Source organism: Euphorbia lathyris, chromosome 2 (genome assembly GCF_963576675.1).
Source record: "Euphorbia lathyris chromosome 2, ddEupLath1.1, whole genome shotgun sequence".
NCBI classification, from domain to species: Eukaryota; Viridiplantae; Streptophyta; class Magnoliopsida; order Malpighiales; family Euphorbiaceae; genus Euphorbia; species Euphorbia lathyris.
The window spans coordinates 52,267,864-52,276,664 of record NC_088911.1 but is presented as its reverse complement, the minus strand read 5'-3'; positions in this window follow the sequence as shown (position 1 = coordinate 52,276,664).

Sequence of the window (8,801 nt, the reverse complement as noted above, 5' to 3'; positions counted from 1 at the left end):
ATCCCCAAAATCGAGTAGGCACATATTGTGAGCTGAATCTGATCTAGTCAGAGCCTAGGAGATTGATGACCTCTTAGTTGATTAAGCCCAAATTGCTGAGCCTTAGACCTAGTTTCGGCCTTACAAGGGAATCACGCACTTGGAACTTCAGGAGGGTAAGTAGGGTTAATCGCCTTGAATACAAATGACTTAGATTAGGTTTTTAATCAATAGACCTAATAACCTAACTTCATTATTATCGTTCATACCATGTTCCTTCGGGTAATTGCATTAGTGAAAGATCACCTAAAAGTAGTATAACTTAATTAGGAGTAGTTTAACTTAATTAGACATAGAATAACTTAGTTAGAATTAGCATAACTTAGCTAGAAGTAGCATAATTCAACCTAGGAGTAGATTAACTTAAACAAACAAACTCAAAACCCACAAAGCCTAGATAACACCTGAGACCAAGTAGTCCGATACTTGTGGTAAATAAGTCCTGTGGATTCGATACCTGGACTTTCCAGATTTATTACTTGATAACGACGGGGTACACTTATCCCTTAGTGAGTCTCCTTTACAGGAGGCGCATCAATGGCCCACTACATCTTGACGAACTTTCTCTTCCCCAAGGTCAACTCCACATCCTCAGCGTCAAATTTTGAACAATGCTTTATCTGGCATATGCTGACCTACAAACCAATCAACATGCCAGTCTTTCTCATCGGTGCCTTCCAATGGAGTACTGGTACCCTCAGGTTAGGCTCACTAATTACCAAAATCCTAAAGGACTACCAAGTGAGCTTAGTAGAGGAAATCAACGTTTGGGGTACGGAGATTACAGCTGGAATACTGTTCGGTTTGGCCTTCGACCAGTCGATCGTGACCAAAAAAGGTAAGGGGGCCGCAGTTGAAGAAGCACAGGATGTGCTAACCAAAAAGGGAAAGAAACCTGCTGACCGTACTCGGCAGGATAAAAAGAGGAAAGCTGACCAGGCAGCAAGGGACATTAATTCAGCTCCGAAGAAGCTATGAATTGTGTCAAGGGGAAAGAAAGATGAAGTTGAGCAAGGTCAGGAGGAACCTAAGTCAGCAGAAAAACAAAAGAGGCAAGTTGAGCCTGAGGAAGAAGAGAAAGAAGACACTCCCGAGCAGCCTCTGTGAAAGAAGAAGAAGATTTCATCTGGGTTGAACCCTATAAATGCACCCCCTCTTGCCTCGGTGATCTCTGAAGACTCACACTTTGTGAGAAGCCAAGGAATTGATCTCGAGAAACCACCTGCTGACCAAGAAGAAGAGTTGGGTAATCTAGGAGGTCAGCTTGACACAGAGGAAACAGCAGATGTTGAGCAACATGTAACAGTGGCCGCTGAGCAGGTTGAAGAACAAACTGAGCCAACAGCAAAGGATCACGCTAACCTAGGGGTAAACTCATCTTCTAAATCTCTTGACTCTATTCAAGCCGACCCCTCTCCTCCAAAGGCTAAGAAATTCAGACGACTCAAGAAAAAGGCTCATAAATCTCCAGTCATTGACCTTCTGGATGATTCTCCCCTACGAGATCCCATCACTGACCTCACTATAATGCAATTCAAATTCTTCTCCAATGCCACATAGCTTTCTCCAAGGAAACTCCAAAAAAAGCAAGCCTCTATTTCGCAAGATGAGGAACAAGCTGATCCCAAGACTCCAGAAAATCCAATCGTTACCAAGCAAGTGCTTGAAGTTCCTGCTGGTCAAACCATTGAGTCAGCGCTGGAAAAGTTTGCTCGAGTAAGCTTTGAAATTCCTCAATATTCAACTCCAATTCCAGCTGACACTGAGCCAGTCAATACCTCTGCTGATCATCCTCTTCCAAATCCTTCAACGCAGAACACTAACCAGTCAGTTCGTACTGATAATCTGAATAAAAGTCCAGCCGCTGACCTCACTGGCACATCTGCTTCAAGACAGCACCAAACACCTCCCCCATCCGGTGCTACTCATATTCCGGCATCTGGGCCACAAAATGATGAATCCTACGCGTACTTGCATGCTACTAAGTCTGGATGTCGAATCATCGACTCAGCTCAAGCCCTACTTTAGGATATTCATCAATCCAATGATGAAGCCGCTGGGTCTGTACATGTTGAGCCAACTCAACTTTCTTCTGTCATTCATCTTCTGACTAAAATCAAAGGTCTTAAGGATCTTCTGAGTGTCAAAACATCTCTCCAATCTCAACAGCCCAAGCAGGAATCTATCGTAAAGCTGGCTGAACTCCAGCTGACAATGGTAAACCATATGAACTCTCTCCAGGGTCAACTTAGTTGTGAACTCAATGTATGCAACCTCTGCAGAGGTTCATCAACTTTTTGCCCAGCTACACACTGTGCAGACAAGAACTTGTGAGTTAATCTCCTCTTCTTCCCAGTGTTCCATTGAGCAAATAAGTGAGGCAGTCCGTCTACTCAACTTGAGTAAGGAAGAAATGGAAACTGACCAAGTCAAGACAAACAAACTTCTGCAATACTCACAATCCACCTTCAAACATGTGCGCCACACGAATGCTCAACGTCAGTTCTACGATTCGGTTTTGCTCAAGATGTTTCATCAAGCTTATGCCATGCTGACTGACACTATCACCTGGGTAGGAAAATCCCAAGAATATATATTGAGTATGCTCAATGCCTCTATCAGAATTCCCGGTTCTGTCTTAGACGATGGTGTTCCTATTTTCGATGGTCTAAGTGAAAGCACGAAAAGGCTTAAGGGGTATTCCGTGAGATTAACTCGTGTTGCTCTCAACGACACTTTCATTCCTCCTCCGCCCGATGCTGGCAAAACGGGGGAGAAAGAACAAGCTGATGGAACTCAACACAAATCAAGGGAAACAGGAGAAGAAGCATCTGGCAGTCAGCAACAAAGAAACGCCAAGGGAAAAGGCAAAGTTAATTCTGCCCAAGTCAACAAGAAGAAATAGTTTGGCTAGATTTGCTAAGTTTAGATCTTGACTTGTAACTTTTATTTACTTGGCGTATTCTATCTTGCTGACCATCTATATATTTATGCATTCCTTATTTAAACTTGACTAATCTTATGTGACGCTTACTTACGTATTGTGCTTAATGCTGATCTGTCTTAATTAAACAAACAAAGAAGGAAAATACTCAGTACACATTAGCTTTGATACATCTTTTGTCTCTCCATAACTCTGATACCTAAACTAACCATGTATCAAACTAAGTAAAACATGTAACTGAACTCTCCCGAAAGCTGATCTAGGTGCATATGAATTAGATCTTGGAAGATCTAGAATTGAACTAAGTCAGTATTGACATGTCTTAATTTTACTCGATTAAATCTTAGAAGGTTTAGAGTTAAGTTAAGTCAATAGATGCAACCCTTACGGGGGAGTAATTTCAGAAGCATAAAAAGAATTTCAATCATGGGGAATCTCAATACTGAGTTCCATCAACTAAAAATTTTGCCAACATCAAAATGGGGGAGTTTGTTGAAACACCTTTCCACATGATTTTGATTTGACAAAATTATTTAAGTTAATCCATGATTAAGGGACAATTAAATTTAAGTGCTTTAATTTAATTGTACTAATATGTTTGTTCAATGTTGAGTATAAATATAAATGCAAATGAAAATAAAAAGTAAGACAGGATGAAGTCAGCATGAGAATACAGCACAAGCTGAGTGGAGTGTAACTCAGCGTGACAGAAGATAACTACAAGAAATATGACATTGTATGACAAATTTTTTTCTACGAATATAATTTCGTCACTAATAATCATTTAAACATGACAAAATTTACCTTTTGTCATTGTTTTTAATTTTCTCATGACAATTTTTATGAATGTCTCCGTTGTTCTATCAATTCGTCACTATTAGATATATCTTATGACGATTACCAAAATATCATAACCAATAGTGTTGGACGTAGAATTTAGTAGAATAAATTTGGAGGGAAAATTTTTTTGTGACAAAATTAGAATAATTGGTGACGGATCTGCCGTCATTATAAGAAATATTTTTTATGACACTTTTTGTTTGTAATAATTTAATTCGACCAAATAGTAACAAATTAAATTTTGTCATTTATTATTATTTTTTGTGATGTTATTTAAATATAATCATGCATTGTGCTATTATTATGACGATATATGGATGATTGTCACTATAATATTTTTCGGAAATTCTTTAGTAATATCAAATTGGAAAAAAAAAATTATTGACTAAATATTTATAATAAATGACGATTCATATTTCGTAGTTGTAAATAATCATTTAATGACGATTGTAAATTGTAATACGTGATAAAAATAACTTGAAAAATGTGATAAAATATATGTTGTCATGTCTTGTTACTTTATTGTGACAATATTGATGTATTGTTAGTTATTCAAATATTTGTGTGACAATAAGATAAATTGTCATAATTGAATATTCATTTATGACATTTTTATATTCTCATCAAATATAATAATTTTTTATGATAATTTTTTTTATTAAAGGCCGGTTAACGAGAAAGTGCAAAAAACAGATATGCCAGCAATGCTGGCACCTCCGAAAATCACACCAAATCCGAACCAATATTATTAAAAAAAAAAGAGAAAAGTTACAAGAAACCAAATTTTTTTTTATGATAATTTGTAATGGTTATAAAACAATAATGTAAAATAATGATTATAAGGTTCATTTATACATGACGATATTTATATATTATCATTTTTTTTTTTGACAAAATATTAAAGTCACAATTAAAAAAAATGAACTGGACAAAATATTTGGCTAAAAATATATATAAGTAATAAAGAATGACTTAGATTAATAGGTATAGGATCATGAACACAACAAATTTTTTTATCATCTACGCTTTAGACGTGCGTTATTTTATTACTCATTAGCAAAAGATCATAAACATATGGATATACGCAAAAAAAAAAATATTGTATTTTGTATGAATTGGACAAAAAATTAAATATTTCATCGAATTTAGAAATATTAATCTCCAATTCTATTATTAAATCACAAAAAAATGTGAAAACTTTTTTTTAAATTAATCGATATGTAACTGGTGCAGAATAAGTAGCAAAATATCTATATTTTGTAATGATATATGTAATTGACCAAACTTACCAACTTAGGGGTAAAATTACTCTTGGCTGCCGAGGTAAAATTACACAATTTTGGACATTAGAAGTAAAATTACTCCTGGTTGTTAACGATATGTGTATTTTTGCACTTTATTCCAATATGTAAGGACATATTTAGGGTTAAGGTGCAAAAATACCCCTAACATTTAGGATTAGGAGCAATTTTACCCCTAACATCTAAAATAATGTAATTTTACATTTAACGTTTGTAATTAAGAGCAATTTTACCTCTAATGTCGATAATTTGGGTCAATTTCTGACTCTATAAAACACAAATATTTTTGTTCCTTATTTTACACTTATTGCATATCAATTCGTTCTAAAAAAGATTTCATATTTTTTGTAATTTAATAATAGAATTGGAGATTAATATTTATAAATTAGGTGAATTTGTTGAATTTCTTTGTCTAATTCGTACAAAAGACAGTATATTTATTTTCACATCCCAACATATGTTTGTGGTTTGTTACTGATAAAATGACGCACGTGTGAAGTGTAGATGACAAGATTCATGACCGAGAAGACAGTTTGATGAATTATTTCTCAAATTGACCCAATTTATCAACGTTATGAGTAAAATTTCTCTTGGTTTCTAACGTTATAGGTAAAATTACACGATTTTAGACGTTATAGATAAAATTACTTCTAACAAAAAATGTTAGGGGTGTTTTTGCACCTTAACCCATATATTTATAGTTGTTACACAAATCTTTTTTATGAACACAATCTATTAATTTATGATAATGGAAAAACTATCATAAATATTTGTTACATTTTTTAACTCCTAAATAATTAAACAGCATAAAAATGGAATTTAATTTTTTTATTTACTCTTCTATTAATTTTATTTTATTAATTTTTCCCCATAACCCCACTAACCCACTATTTCAGCATCCCTTAATCCATTAACAAACAAACGAATCCCTTAACCCAAACCCCTCATTTCACTACTTTTGTTTGTGGCGCCACTGATGTCAATCAGCCATGATGAAGACGATAATTCGAACCGGATGAAAAGCTTCCTCCAAGTCTCGGACATGGCACTTCTAGTAAACAATGTCGCGCCACCAGCAACCGCATCTGCAGGTCCACCTTTCGCTGCTCTGCCGTCAATCAATTCTAAATTGCAACTTGATGTTTATTGAGATTGGAATGAGATTTATTTGATGTATTTGGTTATTTTGGTTTAGGTGATTCGGGACCAATATGGATTCAGTGCCAGCTTAATAAGAGACCTACTGAGTTCTATGTTGACAAGGTCCTTCAGCCTTTTGACGGTAACTAGTTAAATTTCACTTTAATTTGGAGCCAATGAAGATGATGAGGTCCAGTTCTTCCCAAGTACTCCGGTTGATGCTGAAAATTTTCTCCAATTGTGATTGCCATTAACGTAGGTTTTTGGTTTTTATCACTTTGTACCTTTTTATTAGGAAAACAGTGAAATTTTGTGGCTTCTATTGCGCTGATATTCGGTTATCCTTATTGAGTATGGGCATGTACTGTTGATCCCACATATTCTGGAGTTCTTCCGTAGAGGACTGACAGTGAGATTCTGGAGTTATTCCGTAGAGGATTTCGACGAATGATGAAAGATTTGAGGAAGAATACAAAAAATATAAATGGAAATCCTTATCTCCTAAATTGTTCATGTTTTATTTTAGGATTATAATTCATATTGTAATTTCTTTTTTTTTTGTGTGTAATTTCAAAATGTAATATTAAATGATAATACATATTTTGTTATTACAATTCCATAAGATTTTACGTAGTCAATAAAAAATTGTACATTTAATGACGAAATGATTGTTATAAATATTATTTCATTAAATTTCTACAATTTCAATTTTATATAGATATTTTGTCACCTTAACTATATTTTTTTATGACAATATTATATTTTCAGTGACAAAAAAATATCATAACTATAAGCCAATACAATTCTATCATTTCAATCCTGTATAGAAATTCGTCACTTTAACTATATATTTAGATGACGGAGAATGAATTATGTCATTTAAATATTAACTATTCATGACGAAATAAATTTTATATGACAAAACATTTGTAATAATAGTGACAAAATGAGCGTCATTAAAACAAAAAAGTACAGTGACACATGTTCTTATTCGTCATATAAAATAAACCATTTATGATAAAGGTAAAATTTGTCATATATACATAATACCACGCTCCTACCATGACGTTCACTGTGACAATAATTTTTTGTCATCTATTGCATATTGTGACGAAAATTCATGTTTTCATGACAATTTTCGTGCGTCACTAAAGATCAAATTTCTTGTAGTGAGAACAGAAGCTTAAAGATCAAGCTAATCAACGAAGCTGAGTGGAACGGAACTCAGTATTAAAAGTAGAGAAGTCTTCTTGGGAACTATATCTTGCAGAACGAAGCTGACCATGAAAGCTGAGTAAAAGAGAACTCAATATCTGAATTGGCAATAATCAAAGACAACAGCTATCAAAGTCAAGTTGAGTAATCCTTAGAACAGTGTGAATGATCCGTTTACTAAAAGACAAGATCCAACAACTGTCTGCACCAATAATAGAAACCTTGGAATTACGCAAAAAGCCAATTTCAAGATGCATGGGTCAACTGTTCTTTAGCTAAAAGACGAACTGGCACAAAAAGATGAAACCTGCAGGAAGAAGACAAACCTGACGACTGCGGAATTCAGACGACAGGATTGGCCTGCAAATCTGAAGCTGACCAGAACATGTCTCAAGATAAAGCCGTTTGAATCCAACGGATAACTCCATATTCAAATCATTAGGCTTCAGACTTCAACTATAAAAGGACAAGTTCATTATTGGATCCTTTGCCGATGGTGAAAAAAAAACAAAAAGAGAATAAGAGCATACATACAAAAGCACATCGATACAAGAAAGAGATCTTACACCAAATTTCTATTCATGTGTAAAAGCTAGATTGATTTTGTAATCGTCTAAAGTGTTCTTCATCTGAAAAGAACAAATCCATATCAATTGTAATAGTTGAGAGAGTGGTGCTTAGTACTCGGTTTGGTACTCAGTGGTAGAGAAAATCTAAGTGCTGGGTTGTAGCGCTTAGTGGAGTTGAGTAGACGAATAGAGGACGGTACTCTTGCATATTCAACTGCCTTGTAAACAGTTTGTGCTCTACCTTTAAAGAGCTCAATATTGGATTTAAAAAGCCCGGAGGGATTCTGGGGACTGGACGTAGGCGGAGAGGCCGAACCAGGATAAGTCGTGCTGAGTAATTTCTAAATCTCTTTTAACATATATCTGTATGTGTTGCTTGCTATATTTACGCAGTATATAAATTGCTTAAGCTGACACTGAGTAAATCAGAGTACTGAGTTGGAAGCTGACTACAAAAGTGTCATTTCCCAACTCACAAGTAAAACAGTTCTAGTCAGTATCTGACTAAAGCGGTCTTACGCCTCACTCGGCCGCGCTGACCAAAGCTGAGTTGCGAAACTCAAAGAATTAAATTAAGTCAGCGTAATTAAAGTTAAAAAGTTACATTAGTTCCTAACCCTCCCCCCCCCCCCTTGGAACTAATCACACGGGACCAACACATGCGACTAAGGTCAGGCAAAGTTATTGGGATTCCCTGGTATGACAAAAATGAGACAATTTGGTTCCCGGGTGAGTGGCGGGTGGAGATTATGA